Genomic DNA, 12,508 nt, shown 5'->3' with positions numbered 1-12,508 from the left:
ATTTTCATAGCAATGTCTGACTAAGGCTTTAGAAAGGTTATTTAAGCTAATTCTAGAACCATTCCCCATATTAACTGCAGTTAGGTAATATAAAGATTATGTCACATAAAACCATGTAACGGCTTATTAAATAAATATGTGCATATGCATGGGTAGTTTAACTTTATGAATTAGTATGTTAATACATTTAATACAGTTGAATTAATAAATTTAAATGCAACAGGATAATAAATGTGGCTCCTGCTCAAAAACATTGGAAAGCACTTTATTCTGTACCATTCCTGTGAAAAATATGACCTTGTAAGTGATCATTGCCAAATATGTACATATTTTTCCTTATTTTTGTTCCTTGTTGCCTCTCTTCATCTCTCTCTGTTTTGCACATAGGAAATGCTTGATAAATATTTGCTTCTGAAGGTTTATAGCTCCCTAGGGCAAAATGAAGTAGTTGGGCAGAACCATTGCAAGATCCCAAGGTCGGGCCTGGCCCACTCTGCCTGGCCCTGACTGGGGCCAATCTGGGTTGCTCAGTTCAAGGCCACACCCTTCTCACCATTCCTCCTGTTCCTTCTTCCCACCCTTCCCACTGTGAAGATTGACTCCTTCCTCCTGGTCACGAGAACATAATTTTCCAAGCAAGCTAACACAAATAAAACAGAGTTCCGGTTGTGGGAAACACTGAAACTCATCTCTATTTACACAAATTTAATACACAAGGAAAGAAAAACACTCTAACAAGACTTTCTGCCGACCACTCCACTTTAGATTTAATCAGATATAAAGGAGATGATTCAACATCCAATGAGCCAGAGGTTAAGACTGGCTTAGAATATGTTGGGCTTTGAAGGTAAATTTCAGACTTGCCTTCCCTTTAGCTGAATTTGTTTCCCATATGGTGAGTGGTACTATTCTGAAACTGGATTTTGCTAAGTCATTTTTTTCCATAGCATAGATCTTAAAAAACAATTCAAATTTTGCCTAAACCATAAAGATTGCACAGTTGTGAACAAATGACCATGCAGCGCAATGTGTCATTGTCACTGTCTGGAGTCCGGGTGGCAAGAACAGAGAGTCGGAAGCAGAGGTGGCAGCTTTGCCAATGGAAACACCAGCACCTAGACTGTGCTGTTCTGCAGCACGCTGTGTTCTCGGTTTTGGATGTCACAATTACATTTCAGGGACAACTCAAGCCTTGATATATTGTTAAAGCCTTCATTTCCTTTTGTGCTTTAGAAGACAAATTGCAGCCTGGTGTCATCATGGTGATTACCTGGCCCAAATGGAATTATGCTACAGACTGGTAAAGCTGTACCTTCTGATTCCAAGCAACGATGACGTCAGTCCCTTTTGTAAAATTCCCTTCTGGATGGCTGCATTATCTTTAGACTCAATAGAGGTACAGACGACAGAGAAAAAAAATCTCCCTCTCCATCTCCATCTCCCCTCTCTTCCTAATGCAATTCACACCAAGGAGCCTTCAGGCACCAGGGACCTCAAGGATCTTAAGTGAATCATCAAAAGATCCTGGAAACCCCACTGGGAGTCAGGCATAGCTAATTGTATGCAGCACCCCCATCACCCACCAAAGAAGACAGAACAAATTCATGAAACTTCAGAGAGGAAACTAAAGGGTTTTCTGTTTGTGTGTTTGCTTGTTTTGCTTTTTCCCCCCAGGTCTGTGAATAATGTCTCAGAATGGTGCTTTTATTAAAGCACTTGCTATTTCAGTTCTAAAGAGTGCTGCCTGTCCCACTGAAATTAAGTCACCAGTCAGGTCAATGATGAAGCAGACTGTCTTGTAGGTAGAGCACATTATAACTGATAACAGTGAACTTTCTCAATCCTACTCAGCAGGACACAGTGTGCACTGTAACTCTCCTCCTCGCCCTGTAGCACATCTGCTGTTTCTCATGCTGCCTGGCATGCAAATATATTCACTGCATCCTGTAATGTGGTTATCAGGTTTTGGAGAGGGGGAAAGGGAAAAGATAGACAGGGGGAGAATGATAAATAGAAAAAGATATGACAGGAGGCAGTGAAGCAGAGAGAAATATGTTTATACAAATATATATTCTGGGTTTTGAGAAAAAGCAAGTTATTGCCTAGCTGTGCTTTCCCTAACACAATCTCTAGGCATAATGATACAGCTGTCTCAGACTTTGTATTGGGTCACTTCAAGTGGTGCCCAAATCTGTTCTCCAGGAAGTAAGAAAACTCTATCAAAGATTGAGAGAGAGCAATGAGTACTTCCAAACAACCATCTTGCCCTCTCAACACCCTCTGCCCAAGCTCAGGAGAGGAAGGACTATAGCAGCCAGCACAGCAAGTGCCACTTAAAACCACGGTAGGAGGGGAAGGGAGGACACCTGGCCCAGGGTGTCCCAAAAGACAGCCATCCAGCTAACTAACACACCTTCAATAACTTTTGCATTTACACTAAATAGAAGTTTCAGGATCCAAACTCACTGTTGTCTTTTGGTAGTATGTTGGTGTAGTCTCAGCTTAGGAGCCTGAGTGCTAAATGACAACCAGCAACACAGTGAAGGTAATGAAGAGGCATCTCTTTCCCCAATGGTGGACTTCTATTCTACTCTGGGAACAGACTGCCCACACTTGTCGTCCCAGCTGTCTTCCCTACCATTCACACCATTTGCCATTCAATACACTCAAGTAGAAAGAAGTATGGCTTTACATTTGCTGTGAAATGTAATCAGAGACTATCTTCATGAGCATTCTGGATCATTAGCATCAGCATAACTACTACCTTTAGAGAACAAAAATCATACAGATATATGCTATAGATACTTAGGGAGTCAAATGCAGAAATGTAGAAAAGCAATGATTGCCTATTAATGGTATATATAAGTTGTAATTCGTATTGAAAAATAATTTACAGAAAGTAACAACTTTATGTGGGATGTTGTTAGCTCAACAGATTCAGTAGAGTAGAAAAACTGATAGAAAAAAATTTATTCAATACATTGATGCCTGAAATTTCACAATTATAAGTAATCTATATTTTTCAGGATTAAAAATCATTTCTAGCTGGGCACTGTGGTAACACCTAGAAGCCCAGTGACTCAGGAGACTGAGGCAGGAGAATCACAAGTTCTAGGCCAATCTCAACAATGAAGCAAGGCCCTGCCTCAAAATAAAAACTAAATAGGGCTGGGGATGTAACTCAGTGTTGCAGTGCCCCTCAGTTCAACCTCAGGAGAGGGGGAGGAGGAGAAGGGGGGAGGGGAAAAACAAGAACAAGAATAAGATAAGAACAAGGGGCTGGGATTGGGTTGTAGTGGCAGAGTGCTTGCCTTGCTCAAATGAGGCCCTGGGTTCCATCCTCAGCACCACATAAAGATAAATAAATAAAATCAAGGTATTGTGTCCATCTACAACTTTAAATAAATATTTAAAAAAAGAAAAAAAATAACAAAAAGAGGAGGAGGAGAAGGAAGGAGGAGGGGCATAATATACTCTAGGTAAAATATAATCTTTGGATGAGGATGTGCATTGACCCAAAGTCAATAATTATGTAAGTATCTATGTCTATCCATTTATTTTGTAAAAGACAGATGACATGTTGAGACCAGTGCTATTTTTTTTTCTTTACTCTCCATGTGACATTTCCCCTCATCAACCCAAGGACCCCATTTGCCTTAGAAAGAATTAAAATTACTTAGCATGAAAGAGGAAGAAAGTTTTTGACTTTCAGAATAGAATTTGAAACCCACACAAACTTAACGGTCTTAAAAAGCCTGCAAGAGAGAAAGGGATTTCTAAAGCTTTAAATACTTCCTTAATATTTATCAATTAATTCAAACTCCAAAAGTGTAAAGGTGAAAATCAAAACAAAACAACTTTTATTTGGGGGGGTCTTAGGAATTGCAATTCAGGAGACACAGGTTCAGATAGCTCTGGATCAGTGTTCTTAGGAAGGTAGGGAAAATGGGAGGTTATTTGCACTATTAAATATTGAGAAAAAATAGGGCTACTTGAAGATAGAAGATAAAAAAAGGAAAAGGATGTACTTAGTAAAGATGCTCACAAGAGTCTTAAAACCTCTTGATCTGTATCTTCAGTCTCTGGGCACGATGTCATCATCCCATCATCCGGCTGCTTCAGACACCTACAAGTAAAAAGGTGGACATGATGGAAGTTCACATTCCAGGAAGCAGCCTGAGGCATGTATAAGTCCTGTTTTCTCAACTACCTCCTAACCACCTCCTTTCTTTTTTCTTTCTTAGTCTGACTAAAAGAGTTACTTGACTAAACTGTTGATAGGTAGAGGCTGGAGCTACAAGATACTCAGACGCTCCAGAAGAATCAAAGCAGACAGCTTTATTTTTTATTGATTGATTGACTTTGTGCTACTGGGATTGTTCCATTGGGTACTCGACCACTGAGCTGAAATCCCATCTCTTTTTTATTTTTTTATTTTAAGACAGGGTCTTGCTAAATGGGTGAGACTGGCCTCAAATGTGTGATCCTCTTTCCTTGGCCCCCTAAGTCACTGGGATTGCAGGTGTGTACCACCACGCCCAGATCCTAACTCCATTTTAGAAGCTTACTTAATGTTGCTTTCTTTGTGATTTCCTTTTATTTAACACATCTTAAAAACAAGACTAGTAAGACTGATCAGAAATTTGCTCCAAATCATTGGCAGAAAGAAAGGTTCTTTTTTTGAAGCCAAAGAAAGTTCCAACCAGAAAAAAAAAGTTTCCACTTAACCTATTAAGTCTCATGGTCCTAGATGTGGGACACACGTAAAATCTTATATTGAACAAGAAATACAGCACTTACAGTAACTTTTGAAATAAATTACTTGTTCTTAGAGTTCTATTCTTTAGAGAAAAGTAATAAGTGAATTATAGGAGCATTTGAATTTATTTGAAAAATAAATATAAGCTCTGGATTATGATTTCCAATTATAAAAAAATTAATTTTAATGCATCTGTGGGCAATTTAATTTTACTATGTGTAGGATTGAAAATTTGGCTGGGTGCAGTGGTCCACACCTGTAATCCCAGCAGCCTCAGAGGCTGAGGCAGGAGGATTGCAAGTTCAAAGCCACCCTCAGCAATTTGGCAAGGGCCTAAGCAATTTAGCAAGACCCTATGTCAAAATAAAAAAAAAAAAATAAGGCCTGAGGTTATAGTTCAGTGGTAGAACACTTGCCTAGCATGTATGAGGCACTGGGTTCTATCCTCAGCACCACTGAAATAAAAATAAAAAAATAAAATAAAAGTATCATGTCCATCTACAACTAAAAATATTTTTTTAATAAAATAAAAAATTAAAAGAGCTGAGGACATGAATCATAGGTTAAGCTCCCTTGGGTTCAATCCCCTATACAAAAAAAATTAATGGAAATTAATGATTAAGGGGAGTTTCTTGTGGGGGGAATTGTGAGAATCAATGAGATCACATGCCTGAAACATTTGACACAATTCCAGCATGTGATACACACTCTCGTGTTTATACTGAACATCACTGCACTTGCCATCCTACCTAGTAAATACCATCTCTCTCTCTAGTTGTCTGTTCCCCCTGCTGGACTTTATCAGTGGACTAAAGGAGGCAGGGATGCATTTAATCCATCACTTCTTCCTCAGCTCCTGTCACAGAGCTTGGTGCTCGGTATTGGTAGAGAATGTGGAACCCATGGTCCTCTTAGACAGAGAAGACAGACGTGCAGGAAGAGGGACAATCAGACGTGCAGGAAGAGGGAAACATTGTCCTCACTCTTTGATATTCACCAACATGACACCACGGCCTCAAGCACCAATTTCCAGTTGGTTAAGGAAAAGAAAATAAGAATCTAAAGTTCATCCTCTGAGTTTTATCTGAGGCCTTCCCAGTGAGTTTCTTTATTTCTTTCCTCATTCCTTTTCTTTTCTTTTTGACTCTTGGGATGATTAAACAATCAGATAGGCTACCAAAAAGGTGGAGGACTCTGTCCTTTGTGAGTACTTTGAAAGGTAAATGACACCTGTCCAGGATGATTTAGACATTGCCTTGCCTGACGACGAATAGTTGGGCCAGATCATCTCTGAAAGTGCCTTCAGCTCTTTTGATTCTATTAACCAGTTAATATCTTTCCTGTAATGTGCTCTTAGCAACTGTCTAATAATATTATAACTTCTCCTATACGATGCAATGATGTGACATTGATCTAATACCACATATCCACTCTGTCTGTTCCACCAACATCACTACTGAGACACTGACCATTTATTCAAATACACATTCTTACCTACCCCTCTCCTCCACTGGGAATTGAACCCAGTGGTGCTTTACCATGAAGCTATATTCCCAGCTCTTTTTATTTTTTTATTTTGACACAGGGTTTCACTAAGTTGCTTAAAGCCTCTCTAAATTGCTAAACTGGCCTCAAACTTGTGATCTTCCTGTCTCAGCCTCCTGAGTTGCCATCATGTCTAGCTACTGTTCAGATTTTGCCAGTGCAACCTACTTAAAAAAAAAAAAAAAAACTTACATTCCTACCATTTGTACAACCAAAGACCATCCTTAGGGTTTTAAAAACAATTCTTATCATATGCTCAGTACTCACTAAAAATCTACTTGGAGTTTCAGATATTTCATTCACCAGGTCTTAAGTTCATCTGTTTCCTTCCTTAATCCCATTCAAATTACATAATTTTTTTTGTTGTGAATTAAATCTATTACTGCATTAAGAATATGGGTGTCATCCCATTCCAAAATGCCTGAAAGTGCCCCAAACACATTGCAAGCCCATATCCCCCTCTGCTCAGTAGCACTGACTGAAATCACAAAACCCTCAGGCTAAAGAGAATCCCTAGAGTCAAAGAATCAGGATGACACAGGATCCCATTTCACCTTCACCTCCCAATCTCTTTATTATAAGAAAGAGAGATTAGAACTGGTTACTTAAAGGAAATTTACTGAGACAACAAAAAATGCCATAGCTTCATAATATAGTTGACTTGTTCCTTGGAAGGGTTAGGACCTGGGTGGATCCTTGAAGCCTTGAGCCAGTTCTCAGCACTACACATAAATAAAGAAAATAAAGGTCCATTTACAACTAAAAAAATACTTTTAAAAAACACATAAGGTAATATTATCATCTTCATGTGCAGATGTGGAAAAAGGCTCATCAGAGTAACTAAACTAGCCAAGGAGCAAAGAACAGAGCTGGATTTAAAACTCAAAGCTGCTTATGGTCAAGAATTCTGCTCCCTGTGGTGGGACTCAAAAATGAGCAAGTCACCTGGCCTTTAAAGTCCCTAAAATGTGGCTGGAAAAAAACAAGACAGATTCATGTAAAATTAAATAGCGATGAAATATTGAAATAATGGCTCAAGTCAAAAGAGAACGTTTGTCACGAGGCAAGCATGATTCATTGCTAAATGGACTATCGGCAAAGAGGAAAGGGAGAGCTATAAATATTTACAAGCTTCAGTAAATGCATTCCATACACTGGGATCTTCTAAATAAGTCCCTAAAACTGGAGGTAGCACAAAGACGGACATTAAAAGAAAAATATGACCTTGCTTCTCCTGCAAAAAGCAGTAGAAAAAAAAGCCAGAAGTCACTTGTAGGGAAGGAGGAAGACCAAGAGTCCATGGCAAAAATTTCAGGACTCTGTAAGAATGATTTGACGTGGTTTGTTTTCTTCAAAAACGTTTGACCTCAGGTTTAGTTTAAGGTCCTGGTATTTTTATATGAATGGTACTATTTAAGATGAAAATGTGGTATGTGTTTTGGGTTTTATTTTATAATTTAATATAAAATAAGCTTGAAGAGCTATAGTTTTAAAAAAGAATCTTGAAGGATTTAGTTTTAAGAGTGTTGCATAGGAGTTACACTGGCAAAATCTGGACAGTAGCCATGTATAGTTGCACATGCCTGTAATTTCAGCGGCTCAGGAGACTGAGGCAGGAGGATCACAGGTTAAAAGCCAGCCTCAGCAACTTAGTGAGTCTCCAAGCAACTTAGAGAGACACTGTGTCAAAATGAAAAAACGTACAACCAGAGGAATGAAAAGTTGTGCTCCATTTGTGTGCAATGAATCAAAATGTATTCTGCTGTCATGTATAACTAATTAGAACAAGTTTAAAAATTAAAAAACAAAAAGGGGTAGAGATGTGGCTCAGTGGTGAAGCATCCTTGAATTCAATCCCTGATACCAAAAAAAAAAAAAAATCTGAACAGTAACATCCATTCTAGTTCTACTGTTGATGGATGACAATTTATACAACGTGTTCTTCAACATTCCAGTCATATGTGTGCAGGAGAGACTGAAAAATACTACAGTTTTTTTTTTTCTGTTTTAAATCTGTATTGCAGGTAACAGTCAGGTGTACTTTTGATGAGGACCAAATAAATTAAGATTTATAGAAGCCTAGAAACAGAATGTCAAATTTAGATCTGGCTTTTGATTCCTTTCTATGCCCAAGTGAGGGAACATCCTTTAAATAGCCAAGCAAACCATGATAAGCAAACCACGATAAAGTCATAGTTAAAACCATGAGAACAGAAGAAGCACGTCCCTACATAGTTACATGTGACCAAAGAAGAAAGACTAGTCTTTTATAGACCTTAGAGTGTGAATCATTTTTACATACATGTCATATTGGAAACCACCTCCTAGGATACTATTGTTTCTCATTTTATAGATGAGAAATTGAGCTCATGGAATTGAAATGATTTGCTTAGTAAGATATGTAAATTCATGTATACCGATTCTGACTCCAAGAGGTCACAAGAAACCCTTCCAGGAAACTTACTGTTTTAGTCAGCTTTTCTGTCGTTGTAACTAAAGGACCCAACCAGAACAGCTGTACACTGAGTAGTCCTGTCCTTGACCTGTGTGTTGCATGGTTTCTTCCCCGTTTTCTTAGTTATTGCTGCAGCCAGCTTCTTTGAACCCACCTCATCTTTCCAGGCCGGGCAGCTGGTGATACTTAATAAATGTTATAAGTGTGCTGCCATCATCATTTAAAAAAAACTATAATTATTGTGTATTGTGTGATGGGAATATAGGAGAAAAAATGGTGCTTACACTCATAAATATTGTAGTTTAATCCCAGTTGCTTCCACAGTTTTTATCACAATGCTCATTATTTAAAAAGTAGGAGCTTCATTCCTAATGGATGTATATACTAACTTATAAATCATACACAGACACTGCTGTACTGAAATTTATATACTTTATAAACATACACAATAAATAACTGAGAAGGAATAAATAATTAAGATCCTAGCAGATTGTCTTGAACACTACTTGGAATATACACACACCACGCTTTGGAGACTGTTACAATCAGGAATCAGTCAAATGTTCTGTGAAGAGCCATACAATAGTATTTAAGGTTTCACACATCACAGAGTCTCTGCAGCATGTTTTTCTTTGCTTCAAAAAAAATTCAAACAACCCTTTAAAAATCTTAAAGTGATACTTAGCTCAAAACAAGGCCATTCAAAAATAAGACTGGAGCTCTAGTTTGCTCAAGCTTGTTTTAGATGGTACACTATTCTAGAACAAATTATTCCAAACAATGAACTAGTAAATACACACATACTACAGCAAGTCCTGAAAGAAGTAAGTGCTTAATGCAATGGAAGGAGAAGAGAGCAACAAGAAGCTGGGCACAGTGGTAAGTGACTCAGGAGGCTGAGGCAGGAGGATCACAAGTTCGAGGCCAGTCTCAGCAACTTAGTGAGTCCCTCAACAATTTAGTGAGACCTTGTCTCAAAATAAAAAATTAGAGGCTGGGTTGTGGCTCAACAGTAAAGCATTCACCTAGCATGTGTGAGGCCATGGGCTCTATCCTCAGCACCACATAAAAACAAATAAAGTAAAGGTATTGTGTCCAACTACAACCATAAAAATATTAATATAAATAAAAAATTAAAAGCCTGGGGATGTGGCTCAGTGGTAAGTGCCCCTGGGTTCAATCCCCAGTATGCTCCCCCACATACACACACACACGCAAAAACAAGGTGTGAGATGAGATTTGGGACAGGTGCCAGCCTTTGAGAGTTTTGAAGATAATTTCCATAAAGTAAGACATTTGAAGCAGAAAAGTTAGAGAAGATAAAAATCAGCAGATTCTGTGTGTCTGGAACGTGGACAAAGTGAAATAAGCAGAAAGGGGTGGGTCAAGGATTGATTCCTCAAGCGAAAATAAAAGTTAAAGAGAAATAGACTGTTTTGAATATGTCTTGAAGCTACTTAAGACAATCATTAAACCTCTAAGTCCTTCATTGCCATTCAGCCTTGAAATAAAGCCATCACTGAGGCTTATGCTATGCTGATTTTCATTAACCAAAGCCCTTGTGTTCTGCTGTACTCGTTTTTTAAAGTTATTCTCGTCAAATTAAAATTGCGTTTAAAACATCTTTCTTGGAAGCTTCTATGGGAGACATAGGTAACGCTGTTTGCCTCCAGAGAGAAACTTCTAGCAGAGGTAGGAGGGAGACAATACACCATGTATCTTTAGTACCTCTAGAATTTTGAACCACAGGACTCTTATCTATTCAAAAAGCAAATAAAATAAAAATTAAATTAAACATTTTAAACTACATTAATTTTGTGTAATCTCAAAAAAAAATGAGATAGTTCTCTAAAGATTCTTTTGACTGGGAAAAATAGACAACTTTGCCATTCTAATATTTTTGAAACATGATTAAGGTGAGAATTTTGCAAAGAGTATGTGTGTACATATAACAAAAATATGTTAGTGAGAAATGTGTAAATTATTGACAAACTATAAGAGAGAATGGAAGCATTGCAGGTAGCTTTTTGGCAGGGAGTAAGATCTGGGGATCTAATCCAGGGCCTCACACATGCTAGGCAAGCACTTTACCACTGAGCTACACCTTTGTGCCTCTTTTTGTTTTGAAACAGGGTCTCCCTAAGTTGTCCAGGTTGGCCTCTAACATGTGATCCTCCTGCGTCAGTCTCCTTAGTAGCTAGGACTACAGGCATGTACTAACACATCTGGCAGGATAGATAAGATTTTTTTAAAAATCAACTTGTATTTTGGAAAGCAATTTAACAATTCCTTTAAAAATTAGTGACCATATGACCTAGAAATTCTGCTCCTAGGTATAGTCCCACAAGAAATGAAAATACATGTATCCATAAAAAGGTGCATACAAATATTTCTAGTAGCATTTCTCATAATAGGAAATCACACAATTGTCCATCAACTGATAAATGGATTAAGGACGGGTGGTATACCCTGCAATGGAATATTATTCAGCAATAATGTAAGACAAAGAACTGATAGACGCCAAAATATGTTTGTGTTTTTGCAGTGATTGTGGATGGAACCCAGGGCCTCCTACACACTAAGCAAGTGCTCTACCACGAGGAAGCCACATCCCCAGCCCCCAGTGCTATGATACCAATGAACCTTGAAAACATTATACTGAATGGAAAAAGCTAGTGGCAAAAGACCACATGCTGTATGATTCCACTTATTGAAATAATCCAGAATAGATACAGGTACATTCCTAGGAACAGAAAGTAGATTACTAGTGGTCTAGGGCTGATGGAGGGAAGGGAAGCTAGGAAATGACCGCTAGTGGATATAGGGTTTCTTTTAGGGGGAGATGAAAATGTTCTGTGAATATACTAAAAACCACTGGATTTTAAATGGGTAGATTATATGATATGTGAATTATATCTCAATAAAACTGGTTTTCAACTATTTATTTTTAGGACTGAGGATTGAACTTATGGGTACTCTCTACCACTGAGTTATATCCCCAGCCCTTCTTATTTTTATATTAAAACAGAGTTTTCTAAATTCCCTAGACTGACCTTGAACTTAAGATACTCCTGCCTCAGCCTCCTGAGTCTCTGGGATTACAAATTTGTACTGCCAAGTCCAGCTAAAGCTTTTTTATTTTTCCTATTTTTTTAAGGTTGACTAAGGACTACTTATATATCACATTATAATTTGAGGTATAGGTGAACTGTCACTGAAAATAAGAGAATAATGATGTTAACCAATATATAGACACTTGGATTTATAAAAATGAAAACCAGACAGGCATAATGGTGCATGTCTATAAGCCCAGTGACTCAGGAGGCTGAGGCAGAAGGATAGCAAGTTCAAAGCCAGGCCCTGCAACTGAGTGAGGCCCTAATCAACTCAGACCCTGTCTCAAAATAAAAAAATAAAATGGTTGGGGAATGTAGCTCAGTGGTAAAGCACTTCTGGATTCAAATCCCAGTACCAAAATAAAATTTAATTAAAAAAAAAGAAAATAGGATTATTTTTTTATTTTACAAAAGTTCAATTTGGCCAGAAACAGTGATGCATGCCTATAATCCCATCCATTAAGGTGAGGCAGGAGGATCACAAGTTCAAGGCCAGTGTGGGCAACTTAGCAAGACCCTGTGTCAAAATAAAAAAATAATATGAGCTGGGGATGTAGTTCAGTGGTAGAGCAATCTTGGGTTCCATGCCCATCATTGCAAAGAAAAAATATACGTATTTGCCAACACTGTCAT

General features: G+C 38.1%; 1 long non-coding RNA gene across 1 annotated transcript in view; it reads right to left on the bottom strand.

Moving 5' to 3' along the window:
• Nucleotides 1-3,831: 3,831 nt before the first annotated feature.
• LOC144370580 (uncharacterized) overlaps nucleotides 3,832-12,508 on the bottom strand; it is a 59,713-nt gene continuing 51,036 nt past the window's right edge. Inside the window, exon 3 of the long non-coding RNA XR_013430494.1 lies at nucleotides 3,832-4,126. This is a non-coding gene — a long non-coding RNA (uncharacterized LOC144370580). The remainder of the gene's footprint in view (nucleotides 4,127-12,508) is intronic.

Source organism: Ictidomys tridecemlineatus, chromosome 14 (genome assembly GCF_052094955.1).
Source record: "Ictidomys tridecemlineatus isolate mIctTri1 chromosome 14, mIctTri1.hap1, whole genome shotgun sequence".
In the NCBI taxonomy this organism is placed as follows: Eukaryota; Metazoa; Chordata; class Mammalia; order Rodentia; family Sciuridae; genus Ictidomys; species Ictidomys tridecemlineatus.
The sequence above is the reverse complement of the archived record's forward strand: the minus strand, read 5'-3'. Positions and strand labels throughout refer to the sequence as shown.